At 34.3% G+C, this 18,558-nt stretch overlaps 1 long non-coding RNA gene across 1 annotated transcript; it reads right to left on the bottom strand.

The window, feature by feature from the left end:
• LOC117682243 (uncharacterized) lies at positions 1–7,098 on the bottom strand. The gene is made up of 5 exons (XR_010715120.1): positions 6,422–7,098; positions 5,297–6,241; positions 4,678–4,931; positions 4,501–4,551; positions 1–134 (listed from the first exon to the last, which is right to left on the bottom strand). It is a non-coding gene; the product is annotated as an uncharacterized lncRNA (long non-coding RNA).
• Between the last annotated feature and the right edge of the window lie 11,460 nt (positions 7,099–18,558).

Consider the following 18,558-nt stretch of genomic DNA (forward strand, 5'->3'; position numbering starts at 1 on the left):
CATTGAACGCAATTTTATTTTTTCAAAACAGTCATTTTTAAGTTCCCCTTCTTCCAGTCCTCCAGTAATTGGTAGGTATACACAGCAACATCCCCATCATAGACAATGTTATACCATGAAGGGTAGCCTGGAACCTGTGGAAAAACAAATATAGTTTAGAAAATTAAGTTACATCAAATTAATAAGTATAAAATTAAGTTTATAAATTTTTGATATAGTTATGATGAGATATTAACATATGTTGCCTTTATATGTATCATGGAATAGGAAACTGATGGTATAAGAATGCCACACTCAGGAAACATAAATGCACTTAATGTTATTACTCTTCTATTTCTATGCTGTTAATAAAGATATCATGCATGTATATGGACACATTTTATGGCTTCAAATAGCAACATTGTCTATGATGGGGATGTTGCTGTGTATACCCCCTATAATTAATCTCCAATACTGACTCACTTGGGAGACAACTTTACCCGTCCACCACTTTTCACAAGCATCCGAATCAACAAACTTGTGTTGGACATGTTTTCCAACCAGAATGGGATTGTGCTCTTGATCTGATTCTGTAACTTGTATGGTATAAGCATGACTAACCATTTTTTTTAAAATTTGCTGCTAATTGTTCTATGCTACATTGTTTAATTTTCCCATTCTCCTTGAATGAAAAATTAAAAACATTTTCAAACCCTTCTTTTGGTGGTTTTTGCAACAAAACATAACGTCTAAAGTTAAGTTGGGCCTTTAATGCTTCTTTCTTTTCAGTCACTGATTGTATACTAGCAAGTGCTCTATCTACATCCTCTCTAGTCTGCCATAATCCAAAAAAGATTATTTTATCTGTCATTTTTCCCAGTCTTTCTATTCTCTTTGCCTCCTTCTCTTCTTCTTTCTTCATTTTCTCATTAAGTGCTTCTCTTTGTTTTCTCCTGATTTCTTCTCTTTTCTCTTTAAATGCTTCTCTGGTATTTGGAACAACTTTCACTGCATCTTCCACCAGGTATTTCTTTTCCTCTTCTGATTTGGCATCTAACCATTGTTTTGTCTTATTAGATGTAAACATGATGTAAGCCTCTGACGCAAGAATAGACATATTGTGATTTTTTCTCATCAGTTGGTCTAAGTATCCAAAGACAGATTCCGCAAATTTGTTATGCTGACTTGTCCCTCTTGACTTTTCTTTCATATCTTCTGTTACATTTTCCCAACATCCACCAGGAAGATGGTCTTTAAACAACCTCTTCGCCACCTCCCCAATTACAGACAGAAGAATGCTTATATACACCACCACTTTGTCAACATGATCCCAAGGCTGAATTAAACTATCATAAATAGCATCTCTCTTAACTATAGTTCTGTTCCCAAAAACAAGTGGATCACCTGTCATCACAGCCTCTATGCTTTGAGATGGATCTAAGACAAAGTTCACTAATTGGAAGTAATTTTCATTCATTTCTAAGATATGAATTGATTTGTTCTCCAGAAGGCTCCAAAGAGGACCAGTTATGTGTCTGCTGATCAGCCCTAATGCTTGAGCTCCTGCAACATATTCAGGAACAGAAATGTCATGTGCAACTGCTCTCAAGAGTTTGTTGTATTTATTTCCCTCAAGAAACTCTTGAATTTTCTCATGAAGAAAAAATACTGCTGATGATTAAAATAAAACATTAAATTTTTTCCATGGAATGGTTGCAGGGGGTTTGTCTGTAAGGAATTCTGTCTTAAAAATTCATCTATGAAATTTGAGAAATCTCTAAATCTGCCAGATTTCTCATCACCACCCCTGGAAAGAGCTTTACATGCTGTTCTTATAAGACGTAATGAACCTGCTTCTTTGAGTTGTAAAAATGACTTGTCAAATATTGGAGGGCTGTCTTCAAAACAACCTTTTTCTGCTTTTGCTAAAGAGATGTTACAAGCTTCTGCAAAGTGAACTAGGCTATGTAAACCACAAAAAAATTCAGCAATGAGCTAGCTGAGCGTTGTTCCTCATCGGAAAGCTCATTCCAATTTGTCATCAACTCTGGTAGCACATCTGCCCTAAATTTCTCTAGCAATTCATTAAATTGTAGCTCTGAACTTGCTCTGTCGCTCATTGTTGCTGTAATTTTTAGCAAAATCTTCATTGATGCAAGATGAGTCTTTTCAGATCTATCATCTATATCTTGGAGTATATCCTGAAACACTGCAAGTGTATCTCTTCCAGATTTTGTCAATAGTTGGCGCAAACCTAACACATAAATTCGGCCCTCACTGTCGGATAAATGATATCCACCAAACTTTGTTACATATTTAGTGCTCTCATCTGTGTATATGGTCAAGTTTTCTCTGTTAGGAAGACTTTCGCTTAATTGTTTTTGTGCAAGCATAAGTCGTTCAATGTTCATATTTTAAACAGTGGAAGCTGATGGTAGTTTGCTGGCTTTAATGTTTACAAGTGATAGTACGGACTCAATTACTTGAGAACAAACCTGTGAGCTCACATGTAACTGAAGTAAAGAATTAATATAATTTCTCAACTCCACACTGTATTTTTTTTCTTGTTCATCAAAGAATGACAGTGTCTACCTGTGATCTCTGCTAACCAATCTTTCTTCGCAAACATCATTCATTTCAGTCTTAGAAGTTTCAAGGTCTTGAGATAATGTACATATCTCGGTGTCCTTTCTTTATAGTCTTTCTCTTAGGTATTAATTGCTTTCTTCTAGTAAGGCCAAAATAAATTAATAGTGTGTTTCCTATTCCAGGTTGAACAAAAATAGGGTAGGTAGGTAGGGGAAACATTTTATTTTATTTAAACATTTTATTTATTTTTCACTTCAACAAATTAAACAAGTTGGAAAAGATGAGTTTATTTTTTTCTGCCAAAAGGCAATGATGCATTGTTTTTTACTGTTGTCATCAAGTTTTTACCCCTCTGGTGATGACACTTTCGAATTGTTATTGCCAACAATGTGCTTTGCAAGCACGATGCCATTTTCCACAAGAAATCGCTGTCAAAATAAATCTTTAAATTGGAGTAGAGTATGTGTGTTCTCAAACACGGAAGTGACTAAGATTGGAATTTCTAAAAGTAAAACCGGAATCGTTGATATCCGGATTAATATATCGACGATAAAATGTTTAGGGTCGGGGCATATTTTTAGGGTCGGTAGGGGAACCGGAAACACACTATTAATTTATCTACGCCTAACCGTTTTTCATCCGTAAGTTTTGTTATTTTTTCCATCTGTCTTTTGTTTTGTAGTCGAATGGAACGAAGAATTGTATTTTTTGTTGTATTCTCTTGTTCAGAACTTTATTGAGTTTCTTTAGATTTTTTATTTCTTTCCTAAACTGGAGAACTTTGGATAAAGGGGTTCTGCTTAGTCCTAACTTTTCCTTTTCTTTTTGCAGGGTGTCAATGTCTTCTTTCAGTTTAGCATTTTCTGATGTTAGGCTTTCTATCACTTCTCTACAACTTTCATGTTCCAGTGGTGACAACTGTTTTGGTTTTTGTAAATGTAAAGTTTGTGTTGAAAATACTACATTGGTGTCCAAAAATTCTGTTAATTTTTTTTCTCCTAGGGCTCTGTGTTTACTTTTTTTAAGAAGTTTATATTTTTCTTGTACGTATTTTACCAAATGTTCATAAGCTCTAAAAGTTGCTTTAGAATCGCATGCATGTTGATTGTAGAGCCATTCTGCACATTGTTTAATATCTGTTTCTGATATTTTTATTATCAGATCATTATTGGTTATCTCCATTTCTGTTTAGACTCAGTAAAGTCTGACTAAATGATTCCATTAAATTTTCTCCACTGCTATATGTTTCGGACAGTAAATTTTCAGTGAAAAGTAAGGGGATGGAAAGTACTGTAGCATCTGTTTGGACTGCACTGCAAATTAACAATTCATCAGATTCAATTGTCTGTGCATGCGTTTCAACAAAAATTGGGTCTACATCATTCTTTTGAGTATGCTCAGTTATTAAAGAATGTCCCCCACAAAGAATTTCATGACTAGTTATGTACTGACTGAAAAGTCTTTTCCCCTGGTTGTTAATGCAATTCAGTTCTGTTTGTGTCGTTTCATCGACCTGACATGAATTGATGAATGACATATGAAAGATGAAGAATAAGCATAAGCATAAAGCATTTGTTAATGTATAAAAGAGTAAATGAATGAGAGAGTCTCTACTTACTGTTGAATTTACATTTCCTTTATTCAAGTCCAAAATATACAATAAACATTTAATAGAAAGTAAAATATATATATATTTATAAAAAAATTTTGTAAGCAAGTTCACTTTTCAGTAGAAAGTCATCTCATGTCTATATTAGAGCTCTAATATTTTTTATATACACAAGTTTATTGATGTATATATATATATAGAAGCTAGCGTGCATATAAATTGATATCATTCACTGCATGTTTATGTATTAAGCACACTATATTAGCACAAAATAAATAATAAGCAGGCTTTTAATTATACCAGTACTACAGATAAATACATACTTTGTCTAAACGTCTTCTCTTTACGGTACAGTCGCCACACATAGGACTAAGCTAAAAAAAAATCATATTTCAATAACTGATATGTAAAATTTTGCATTCACGATTGTTTCAAATATTTCATATATAGTATGAACATTTTTTCTATTTCATTAAAATTAGAATAAAAACAAAACAAACATGACAACAATGCCGTCATTGGCTCTAATTCATAATTTGATTCAGATGGTGGCTGCGTTGCATCACTAATTGTGTCACTAAATAGTGACTGCGATTCAAATGGTGAGGTGGGCTCAGAATGAGCCAAAACATCAAACCAGTCCAATGGCACTGCTGATGATACTGCCTCACAATCAGGTTCACAATCACTGCCACTGACACTGGCACTGGTGGTGGTGTCAGTTTCACTTTTAGTTTTATTTGGTTCTATACTCCTAAAATTATCGAGCAAATATATTAAATTGTATGAATTTCAGGAATATACAGGAATATGCATACATCAACTCTTAATAATCAAGCCCTCATTCCTCGCTTCATAAATTTTTAGCTATTGTTTCAACCAGCTGGAATTTCCTCTGCTATACTGGAGAGTGATTGCGGGAGATAACTCTTCCCAAAAAACTGACTTTTGTCACATGCGCTCTCCTGCGCAAACATGGTACGACATCAAACGAAAAGAATTTGATGCTAAAATGATTACACTATCGAAATATATATAGTATGCCATTTTATTCGAAATGTTTAGATGATATAAAATTTTAGCATCTTACTTGTAAAAACAAATAAAATCGATGCTTACATTGAAAATTATTGAGTTTCCTCGTGCTCCGGATGTTTTTTTTTTTCAGTTTGATTAAATTGTACGTGAAATGTTTCTTCTCTTTAGGACAAAAAAAAAAAACAAACGAAAAATCCGTGTCCCTCTTGTCACCTCGTTTGTAATTGCGATCTCCATATTTTTCTATTTCCGGTGCGAGTTGATGAACTGTGATCCTGTATTATAGACTCATATTACGAGTAAATATACATTTTGAGGTTTAAATATACAAAATTAAAGTTTTATTATATGAATTTTAATCGATTTATCTTCTGTCAGAATCATCTATTACAATAAAATTGTCCTAATAAAAAGTAGTTTAACACAGTGGCACATAGGCGGCGCGTGTATCGGATATTGACTGTTGTTGTTACCTTAAATTGATTAACTGTCTTTGACCATAAGGTGACAAAGAGCAAACTGGCCTTCCATGCTACCAAGAAATCTCATTACTACGAAATTCTCTAACTCGGTCAACCGATTTGTTACCATTCTACATGCTTTTAGGAACAGAAATGAATCTTCCTTTTGATGCAAACAATCTCACAGACTGCCCAAAACATCTAAATTTGAGCTACATTTAATAATTCAAAACTTGAAAACAGCCCATGAGATCCGGAAAACTCTGGAGAAGTCCATTTGACAGATTCGATAAACATACGAAAATTCATGATTTCAAACTCCTTGATAAAGTTTTAATCAGAAGTAACAAAACACCAGTAAGCCTTGAACTAGAAAAAAATTAAGTGACCTTTTTACCTATCAGAAATTGGTCGACCCCTCTTCCTTCTCCCCTCAGGCGTCCACCCGAGTGTCACAACAGTCATCTGTTGGATCTTTTCTTTTAACGAGACCGATTCAGTTCCATCCCCTTCGCCTCATCTTTGAGTTGATTTTGTTTTTCCTGTGCCTCTGCTATCTACAGAACTGTTGTGTTCGGGATATGTTAATGCCATCGTATCTTTATTTCTGAGGCACTTGACCTTAAAGGTGTCTATCCTCTTTTACTCTGTCTTGGAGAGCTTCAAATGGTATTTATGAATCAAACTTGTAAATGAAAAATCAGTTGAAATATTAGAATTAAGAATACTAATTAAGGTACCTTACCTCTGTCTTCTGCATTTAAAGACAGTTGTCCTTGTAATGGCCTTATATAGCATATTGCAGAGCCACGTCCACTCTCGTCTGATAGATGAGTAGTATACCCATAACTTGGTATTAATATAGTTTCCATAAGAGTTCTGGATGACGAACGCATCAACTCTTACATCCATACAGCAATCTGGACAGGACCAACTTCTTCAAGAGGGAGACTTTGGTCTATCTACCTTTTATCCGTGGTCTTCCGGGTGTTGTCTAGTCTAGGATAGGCCGGTCGTTGCTATTCTCTTCCTGATGTTAGTCGTTCTCTCACCGTCATTTGTGACATTGGCCCCATGTTATATGAAGCTGTCAACTTTTTTTCTGCTTAACAATTTCCCCCGTCAGGCTGGCTTCACTATTACCATTCACCTTCAACACTTCGCATTTCTTGGCATTCAGTCAACACTTCGCATTTCTTGGTATTCAGTTATAACTCCACTTTTGCATAGTTGTCTTGGAGAGTGTTCATTTTTGATGACAGTAGGGCATCGCGTCCGCAAAGTAAAGGTCTTCAAGCATAGTGACAACGTTCCTTTTCTCTTTTTGCCTGTCTGTTGCATTACCCAGTCTATGATGAGGAGGAACAAGAAACCTGACATGCAGCAGGCTTGCTTGAATCCGGTCAGGGGCTGTGATCTCGTTGTCTTCTATAACAGAGCAAAGAAAATCATCATACAGGCTTTGATCTTCTTAATCAATTTTTGTGATGTAATTTCATGCATGAAATTCCTAAAATACATTTTTCTATCAAGCACAACTATTTTTTATTGGTTCATGTTTTTTCATCAATTACGTCTTGCTTGATTTGAATTCAATCTTCTTTTTAGCTCACCTGAACCGAAGGTTGTCCGTTGTCCGTCGTCCGTCCGCCCGTCCGTCTGTCTGTCCGTCTGTAAACTTTTCACATTTTTAACTTCTTCTCAAAAACCACTGGGCCAAATTTAACCAAATTTGGTACAAAGCATCCTTATGGAAAGGGGATTATAAATTGTTAAAATAAAGGGCACAGCCCTTTTCAAAAGGGAGATAATTGCAAAACAGTAAGTATAGGGTGCATGTCTTTAAAAATCTTCTTCTGAAGAACCACTGCACCAGAAATGCCAATATTTACACAAAAGCTTGTATATATAGTGAAGATTCTAAATTGTTAAAATCGTGACCCTCGGACCAAAACTGGGGCCCCAGGCGGGGTTCAAAGTTTAGCATAAAAATACATAGGAAAATGTTTAAAAAATCTTCTTCTCAAGAACCACTGCACCAGAAATGCCAATATTTACACAAAAGCTTGTATATATAGTGAAGATTCTAAATTGTAGAGATCGTGACCCTCGGACCAAAACTGGGGCCCCAGGCGGGGTTCAAAGTTTAACATAGAAATACATAGGAAAATGTTTAAAAAATCTTCTGAAGAACCACTGCACCAGAAATGCCAATATTTACACAAAAGCTTGTATGTATGATGAAGATTCTAAATTGTAGAGATCGTGACCCTCGGACCAAAACTGGGGCCCCAGGCGGGGTTCAAAGTTTAGCATAGAACTACATATGAAAAATGTTTAAAAATTTTCTTCTCAAGATCCACTTCACCAAAAATGCCAATACATACACAAAAGGTTGTATATATAGTGAAGATTCTAAATTGTAAAAATCGTGACCCTCGGACCAAAACTGGGGCCCCAGGCGGGGTTCAAAGTTTAACATAGAAATACATAGGAAAATGTTTAAAAAATCTTCTTCTCAAGAACCACTGCACCAGAAATGCCAATATTTACACAAAAGCTTGTATATATAGTGAAGATTCTAAATTGTAAAAATCGTGACCCTCGGACCAAAACTGGGGCCCCAGGCGGGGTTCAAAGTTTAACATAGAAATACATAGGAAATATTAAAAAATCTTCTTCTGAAGAACCACTGCACCAGAAATGCCAATATTTACACAAAAGCTTGTATATATAGTGAAGATTCTAAATTGTTAAAATCGTGACCCTCGGACCAAAACTGGGGCCCCAGGCGGGGTTCAAAGTTTAGCATAGAACTACATATGAAAAATGTTTAAAAATTTTCTTCTCAAGATCCACTTCACCAAAAATGCCAATACATACACAAAAGCTTGTATATATAGTGAAGATTCTAAATTGTAAAAATCGTGACCCTCGGACCAAAACTGGGGCCCAAGGCGGGGTTCAAAGTTGAACATAGAAATACATAGGAAATATTAAAAAATCTTCTTCTCAAGAACCACTGCACCAGAAATGCCAATATTTACACAAAAGCTTGTATATATAGTGAAGATTCTAAATTGTTAAAATCGTGACCCTCGGACCAAAACTGGGGCCCCAGGCGGGGTTCAAAGTTTAACATAAAAATACATAGGAAAATGTTTAAAAAATCTTCTTCTCAAGAACCACTGCACCAGAAATGCCAATATTTACACAAAAGCTTGTATATATAGTGAAGATTCTAAATTGTAGAGATCGTGACCCTCGGACCAAAACTGGGGCCCCAGGCGGGGTTCAAAGTTTAACATAGAAATACATAGGAAAATGTTTAAAAAATCTTCTCAAGAACCACTGCACCAGAAATGCCAATATTTACACAAAAGCTTGTATGTATAATGAAGATTCTAAATTGTAGAGATCGTGACCCTCGGACCAAAACTGGGGCCCCAGGCGGGGTTCAAAGTTTAACATAGAACTACATATGAAAAATGTTTAAAAATTTTCTTCTCAAGATCCACTTCACCAAAAATGCCAATACATACACAAAAGGTTGTATATATAGTGAAGATTGTAAAAATCGTGACCCCCGAACAAAAAGTGGGGCCCCAGTAGGGGTTTAGATTTTAACATATATAGGAAAATGTTTTAAAATCTTCTTCTCAAGAACTATAGTGCAACTAATTGGGATATTACTATGCATACATGTACATCCTTAAATAATGTAGATTCAAAAAATTGTAACTCCCGGACAATTGATGGGCACCAAGAGGGGTTCAAAATTTAAACATTTAAAAAAACATAAAGGAAAAGTTTAAAAATTTTCTTCTCAAGAACTACAATGTTTTAGGTTGTTGAATTTCTATGCATGCATCCTTCCCTTATGTAGATTCCTAATTGGTAAAATCGTGACCCCCGGACCAATACTGGGGTCCCAAGATGGGGTCAAAGTTTATTATAGAAATATAAAGGTAACATGTTATAAAATCTTCTTCTCGAGAACTACAATGCTTCAATTTGTGAGATTACTATCATGCATACAACCTTGGATAATGAAGGTTCGACAGTTTTAAAATAGTGACCCCTGGACTTATACTAGAGACCCAAGATGGGTTTAAAGTTAAATGTAGAAGTACCGGTATATATGGAAAATGTTTAAAAATCTTCTTTTCGAGAACTACAATGCATCAATTTATCAGATAACTACGTAAGCACCCTCAAATAGTGTAGATTCGAAATTATAAAAGCCGTGACCTCAATCTAATACTGGGGCCCCAAGAGGTGTTCAAAGTTTAGCATAGAAATATAGAGGGAAAATGTTGAAAAATCTTTTTCTAGGGAACTATAATGCTTCAGCTTGTGAGATAACTATGCAAGCATCCTTAAATAATGTAGATTCCAAATAATTAAAACTTTAGCACTGGACTAATACTGTGGCCCCAAGAGGGGTTCAAAGTTTAACATAGAAAGATATATTGAAAATGTTTTTAAAAAATTTTTCTCAAGAACTATAATGCTACAGTTTGTGAGATTACTATGCAAGGATCCTCAAATTGTGTAAACTCTAATGTAGTGGAACCAAGAGTTATATTTCTTGATGTTCTGTACAGTCTGAGAGTTATTCCTCTTGAAGTGGAACTCTTCTACGTTCAGTTTTTCAGGTTGTGTACGTGCGGTCCCACCGCAGTGCTACGCATTTTCATTCCTATGTTACTATTTATGTTGTTCAAGCCAACCATAAACCTCGGACCATAACTGGGTCCCCAGAAAGGGGTTCAATGTTTAAAATAGAAAAAGCATATGCTACGAAATGTAATGTTACAAGGAACTGCTGTTCAGGTGAGCGATGTGGCCCATGGGCCTCTTGTTTTTATTTACAGATCAAATAAATTCACCAATCAAGAACCATCTGATTTTGATTTATTGTTATTATCCAATTTATCATGGAATTGTGCATCCGTGCTTATTAGTTCGTTTGCAATTTTCATTCTTTTGGTGTCGACATTTTATTATTTTTATATTAAGCCGAAGCACCAATATACACAAATTGATCTTGTATTTACAAATGGAAATAATTGCACTAACGTACCTTCATTTTCATTTTGGGAATTTATTAAATTTGTAAGTAATTCATTTGTTTTCATGCCATTAACATTCTTCTCTGGCCAAAATTACATAACACCATGTGATTATTACTATTTGTAAAACATATAAATTATTATGCTGCAGCTTGTAAAACATTTATTTTATTGATTTTGTGACACGAAGTATCTGATCTTGATGTATATTTACTTCACATACATTTGATTTGGTTTATGATGTTCTGAATGATATCAATGTATTATACATGTTCCTACAATTCATATTATTGGAAATAGTCATAGTTTCTTTTAGGTACACTGACTTCGTAAAATACGCAACACAACGAATTTTAATGCATAATGTTTTTGACTGGTCCGTCAGTCCTGTTTTTTTTTGTAAGCACGCCTCTTAAACCGCTGCAGGGAGTTCCGTAGAACTTTATAGGTATTTAGGTTCAAATTGGCAGATGTGGAAATTTTCAAGAAAATTCCGATTCCATTATTTTTTGGGGATTTTCTCTCTTTTTGAATTTAAAATTTTTGTCATATATTGCATATAGTAATGAGCAGATTGTAAGCGCAACTTTTAATCCGCTGCATGGAATTTAATAAGACTCTGTAGGCATTTACGACACAATGTAAAAATATGCATTTTACCAGAAAATGTTGAATATATTTTTATATGAGAATTTTTTTTGCCCGTTTGAGCTTAAATATTTGACCCTTTATTGAATATAGTAATGAAAAGTTTGTAAGCGAAACTCCTCATTAAACGCTGCATGGAATTTAGGACACAATATACAGATGTGCATATTTCTCGAAAAATTCTATTCCATTATTTATTTGGAATTTTGGCCCTTTTTAACATATGTTTTTGTTGGTAAAGACGAAGGAACAGATGTGCCTATTTCCAGCAAATTTTTTGCGAGTTATGCCCTTTATCAAATAATTTTGTGAACTTTAAGGGACTTGGACACGGTTAAAGGCTCAAAATTAAGTTGTATTTTTACAATTTTAAAGGGTACCTGCAGCCCAGCCGATGTGAAACATATGCAAAAAAACCGCATCAAAATCGATGAAAAAATAACGGAGTTACGCCGCTTCAAAGTGGCTATTTTTACCTGCTTTGGGAAATCAAGAGAAAACAGAATCAGACAATAACGAGGCTTCAGCGGAAGTGACGTCACGAGGCCAACAGGAGGGAAATTTCTTTACAAAGCTATATAAATTAAATTCGATTTTTCAGCCAAAATGATTGATTTAGGTCTGATGTTTTGACGTGTACACTTGGTTATTTTAAGTATTGTAGATTTAGAAATTTGTATCCGTTATTATTTTATTACAGTCAGATTTCTTTTTAAAGGATTTTAAAATTTGCTATTATCGTCGCCTTTTTACCGATGAGTACGGTATCTTAAAACGCTTGCATGGGCAGATTTATGTTCATTATTCATTTTTTGATTACATAATATCCTTTCACACACGAGTGATCTGAGACAATGACACAGGTAAATTAACGAAGCCACTGCTCCAGACACACGTGAATCTGGGGTATGTATACACATGGTACATGAGTCTGGTGAACAAAGAAAGGGTTTCACACCTCTAGACTGGTAAATTGATTTGTGTATAATTAGCTTCTCAATTGTTAAAAAGTAAAACAGAAAAATAAATTAGACTGTGTAAAATCAAGCAGTCGTAAGCAGCTGGTAAGCTAATACATGTGTATAGTCCGTCAATCACTGATTTAAGAATCGTGCACGAGACTATCAAATAGTAAAACTAATGTTCGAAGTAAATGCCTTTAATGTTACTTATCTAATCACTTAAATAATGACCAAATTTACAATTCAGCAATTTAAACCTTTTTTTATGTGATCAAGTAATTATTTCGGAAGTAATTACGTTGGTCTTTATAATTTCTTAATAGCTTAAATTGTTATACTGACAACGAATCATTATGAAATAAACTTGAACATTTTGACAAAGGATGTAAAAATAAATGTAAAATGAAATTCCATTATCGTATATTTTTTAAAAAGAATACGAGACAGACTTAATTATGCAGCCATCTTGTACTTTCGCCTTTATCCGTTTATAATCCCGTGTTTGCATTTAAGCATTGAATCATTATTTTTTGAAAGATGTGGTCTCATAACTGCAACGGTGTGTGCATACAAATTGAATAACGCGCGCTAGCGCGTTATGATAATTTGTTTGCACACACCGTTGCAGTTATGAGACCACATCTTTCAAAAAATAATGATTCAATGCTTATATTTACGTTTTTAAACATTTATTTCCTTCTCGCAAATATGATTTGTTTTTAAAAAGCTCTGACTTATTCAACGAGTAATGCGAAATTAATGGAAGAGCCATTGGAACAGCCGAATTATACTGACAAAAATAGTGCACAGCGTTTTAAATTCTAATAACACAATTTCATTTTTCTTTCTATGATTTAATGAATTTACTTTTGATACACTAAGAAATTAATTAATTGAATTCATTTAACCGTCAAATTATATTTACATCAATGAAATATTAATCAGCGTAAGTATAATATCAGGTCGTGATCCGGTTTGAAGTCGCGAGAAGAGTCAGTTAATGTTCTTCGAGAAATACTGAAGGAATACTGAATGTATTCCTACGCACCAGATTTGGTGATTGGGTCTTCTGTGTTATGCGTAAATATCACTCAAATCAACCAATGCAATTTAATAGAGGAAAAGAAAGTAAATGTAAATATACTATTTTGATTATTATTGGTCTGATATCAATATTATTGAATAATCGGGCGACATCATTTAGTAATTTTATGCCTTACACGGGGAATAGACCCCGTGTTACCTTTTACGAAATATGTATTATCAATATTATTAATCAGTTATTAATGTCATGGAAAAACACTCGAAAGAATAACAATAATAACAAAATATGTTTTTTATAACAATAGTGCTTTGATAAAGTGTCATTTTGCTACATATGGTGTGCATTTATATGTAAAATGTGTTACACATTTGACTAAATTCATGAAGCAAACATTTTTCCGAATTCGGCATTTTTGTTCGATAAAATACGGGTTTAATCTCAAACAACAGTATATTTAGTCATCCAGGGTTGTTAAAGAAATAAAACAACAGAAAAAAATGTTCATATATCGATAAAACAATGCAAGAAAACGAACAGTTTTCATACGATATTCCTGTTTCTCATACAGCGGCGTTGACCCCGTGACATAACAGTTCATCTCGCGCCAAATCGGCTTGATTCAAAACTCGTTCAGGTGTGAAATCGGGTTTTCCCAAAATATCTCGAAAACTAATGCGATCGCCGTAAAATTATCAGGATGATGTTTTAACACATATATCTCCCATTATATCAAACAATTAACCGGCACTGCAGGTACCCTTTAATGTTTAGAATGGTTAATATGAGTACTTTTAATGCTTTGTCAAAATCTGAAAGTCAAATATTGAGTTATATGCAAGATACACAGTTTGTAAACAAAGCTCGAGCTTTGTTATGGATTACATATGTGTTTTATTGGTAAGAGTCTCAATCAAATGTTGCTTTTTTCTGTTTATCAATTATTTATGAACACATTAAATCAGTTTACCATGTTTGCCACGAGTCATTTGGTCAAAAAAAGGTAATTCAATACTTTACATTGTTTTTAAACAAATATAAGACTCGAGCTTTGTTTACATAACAATGATTTCTTACATCTGTATCTCTCTTATAACTCGATTTCTAACATTCAAAGTTTGGACAATCATTCAAAATGAGCAAGTAAACCATTTTATAAATAAATAAACAAAAGAAAACTTTTGATCAATTCATGTCCAAGTCCCGTAAATGCATACCTTTGTATTCATGGTGTATCATTGTCAAGTAATGGGGGGGGGGGGGCGTTGGGTATGTGAGCTTGCTTTACTTTTTCATTCAATTTCAAATTTTGTATAAATATTTTTGCACTGTAGTTTAGCATAGCATTATATTTAATAATTGATAAAAAATTATCCCATTAAAAAAATTATGCTGTTTTGAAGACAAAAGATGAAAATTTCATTGCAACCGAATAACACGGCGATGTGTTTTAAAGAGAGATATGGCGGCCAGTTCCCATCTACGAGCAGTGTTCACCTTTGAGGAAAAGACTACGATCGTCCGCAGCATTTTTTTCCCAAGCTCTTCGACTTTGATGAGTGTGGACAACTTACATCAGAAGTTGTGCAAGAGGCCATAGAAGGGACAAAAAGCGTCAAACACAAGACATATCTAAATCTTTCAAGAGTCCATTAAAACCATTAAGGCAAAGACAAAACCAAATGTCCATCAAAACAATGTCACTTTATGAATAAATGCACTAAAAGCAAATCAGATAAAGAAGAAAACATACAAAAAAAAAAAGACAAACATGAACATAATCCGACCCTTATTATTTCTACCCTCGATATCGCGATTAGGTTGCCTTAACGATATGAGCTGTACTATTAATGTCGAAAGTTATATTTTAAAATTGTAATTCACTTCTAAATGACCAATGTAATTGTGACGGAAGCTTTTTGAAAGTCCTGATTGACTGTCGTCCTGCACAAGAATTGGGGTGCCATATACATAAACTCCTTATCAAAGATGTCTTTATATCAACAATTTTTTTTATTCATCTCAATGTTAGTTATCACAAAGGGTAAAGTTACATGCGTGATTACCGCAATAGCAGTGGTTTTGGCCACCACTGAGTACCACTGGCAATAACAGTCACGTTAGACCAAAGACCATGCACAGACCCTTTCAGAAATCTTACAACAAGGACTATGAAATCTATAATTTTATGAAAACTGCTAATCCATGATACTGAAAAGGTGCAAGACTAGCGTATCATTATATTAGTATGCAAAAAACTAAGTTCAGTTAATACTAAAAGTAATAAGAGCGCATGCTCAAAGTAAATAAATCGAAGCTGAAACATGAATATGTGTGTGAATAGCATGAGAGGTCATTATACCTTGTGTTAAGTTCCAGAAAAGATAAGCTTCGCGTATTTTACATAGTCATATTGAGCTAGCAATTGTTGCATGAACATCTTATATCAATTAGATGAATGTGTAATAAAATATTTATATATGAACTGTCATGGAAGAATTTTGAACACAGTGGAAAGGTGTTATTAATCAGCTGTTCATTCATTTCCAGAAAATGAAATCAGTTGTTTATAATAACCTTTAAGCCTGTACTGTTCTGATTTTCAAAAAATCAAATCAGCTGTTTTCACCTGTTCACACAGTCTTTGTATTGTTTACTTACAAATTGGAAAAAAACAAACAAAAGTTGTGTAAAGCTAAGTATTAGCAGTACAAGTACTATGAACGGGTTTGGATGAAAATGATCAACAATTTAACGGACTGGCAATTAAGCTACATGTATACATTGTATAGGCCTAAATGTAATCAACGTACTCTCTCCTCATATTTTGAACAAAACAACACATTAGGTCGATCAGAAATTCATCAACTGTATAAAATCACAATAAAATATTATTAAGCTGTCTGGTACATTACAAATACACTGTATATCTATTCTACTACCTGATAAATCATCAAAAGATCGCCATCATCGGAAATACTAGCTACACGTGTTTACATCGTCTGACGAGCGCTTTAAGGACGCAGATTCACACCCATACGACAGATGCGTTATGGAAATTCTTCGTATATTCTGATTGTTGTAAACTTATAAAAACACACATGAGTGATTCGTAGTTATATTTTTCTCATGAAGTATTAAATCGGTCGTTTTTTGGCATAAACTGCTGTTTTCGGTAGTAGTATATAACTTCAATTTCACTCCTCATTTCCTTATCTTCACATCAATTTTTTACATACTTCCAAAAAAAGTGGGGGGCCAACTCCAGTTTAATTCAATTTTTTATAAGTAAATTTTAAAAAATTTGTTGTTGCGAGAAAAAGTGGGGGGGGGGGGGGGGGGGGAGGGGGGGGGCAGGCCCCCCCCCCCCCCCCCCCCGATGCTACGTGCCTGGCCACTGCAGTGCTTGTAATATTCTTTGTGGTCTTACATTTTGGAAAGAATAATGTCCCTTATATTCCACTTTCCTCTTTAACTTTAATGGAATAAATCCAGCGTCTGAAGGTGTACGTGGCAAAGTTTGTGCAACTGACTGCACTTCCACAGGAATATTCACTACAGCTCCCTTTATAGCATTTTGCTTGCCCTTGGGCAAAGCGATAAGTTTTATAAATGGGTAAAGTTGTGAGAGTAGCCTTTCCTCCAATGTTGTCAGTCCCTGAAGCTCTTTTGGAATTATTGGAAGTTCCAAAATGTTTGCATCCGACTGTGGTGGTAACATATTGTGTTTTATATAGTGAAAACAAGTTCTACAAAGCCATTACCTATTTTTAGCACTTCTAGAATTGGAATTACACTGGTTTAATAAGTTTTCACTTGTTCTTTAAAATGTAGCTTTATTGAAAGCTACTTCTGATCTTTTATAGAGCATTCTGCTACAGCAGGTACAAATGTATTCTGGATATTGCTGAATATTTTTGCAAACGTTTTTATAGGCCCTTTTCATCTTTTCTATATTTTCGTTTTGCTTGTGCTTGATTTTTTCTTGCTGTTTCTAAGTCCTTTTCTCTATGGCTTTTTCTGTATTTTTGTTGTTCTTGTCTACGTTTTGATTTCGCAGCATCTGGATCATTTTATTTATTTTTTTCTCTGATTTTTTGTGTTTGTTTTCTACGTTATGATTTCGCAGCCTCTGGATCATTTTCTTTGTTTCTCTCTGATCTTTTGTTGTTCTTGTCTACGTATTGATTTTGCAGCATCGGGATTATCTTCTTTATGTTTTTCTCTGATCTTTTGTTGTTCTTGTCTACGTTTTGATTTCACAGCATCGGGATTATCTTCTATATGTATCTTCTTTATGTTTTTCTCTGATTTTTTGTTGTTCGTGTCTACTTTTTGATTTTGCCGCATCGGAATTATCTTCTTTATGTTTTTCTCTGATCTTTAGTTGTTCAAAAGCACGCTTTCTTAAAATTATGCAAATTTTCTGTACTTTGTTTATCCCTTGCATTCCTTTTTTGTTGTGTCCACTTTTGTCTGGTTAAGTCTTTAACATTTTCTAGTTGTTTTTGTTTACAGTTCTTAACTTTTGAAATTTTCTTTTGTATGCAATCAATGGAAGCATTATTTACCATACTTTCTTTGTTTTGAATAGTTTGTCTTTTTTCATTTTTCCTTACAACTTGGTCATGGAAATAATTGTCAATGAAGTTCAAATCACATTCTTTTTGAAGTGGAAATTCAGTTATAATAGCGCTTTCCAAACACATTTTCAAATGTTTTCTCATGGAACTTTAAAGATATCTGATTGTACTAAGCGTTATTTTTTTCACAAGACTATAAGCATTTGCTGCAGCAAATGCACCACAATCTAGAGTTGAGCCTTGTGTTTGAGCCACAACATACTTTATTTGCATGCTACAAATGTTCCCGTACATATTAGTTAGATGTTGCTATAACGCTTGTACTCGACTAGAATTCCTCAGAGAATCATACACAGTAATTGAGATTTTGTTTTTTGCACTGACTACATAATGACCCTGTAGGTATTTGTATTTGTAAAGCATCAGCATCCATTGGTATATGCGCGCAGTTGGCAGGTAGTTCCATTTGTGGTTGGTATAACAGTGAAGGCGGTAGAAGCCCATATATGACTACAAACTGGGCATGAAAAAGTTGTGAGTAGTAATCAAGGACTTGAATCTCAATACATCCT

Source organism: Magallana gigas, chromosome 6, assembly GCF_963853765.1.
Source record: "Magallana gigas chromosome 6, xbMagGiga1.1, whole genome shotgun sequence".
NCBI classification, from domain to species: domain Eukaryota; kingdom Metazoa; phylum Mollusca; class Bivalvia; order Ostreida; family Ostreidae; genus Magallana; species Magallana gigas.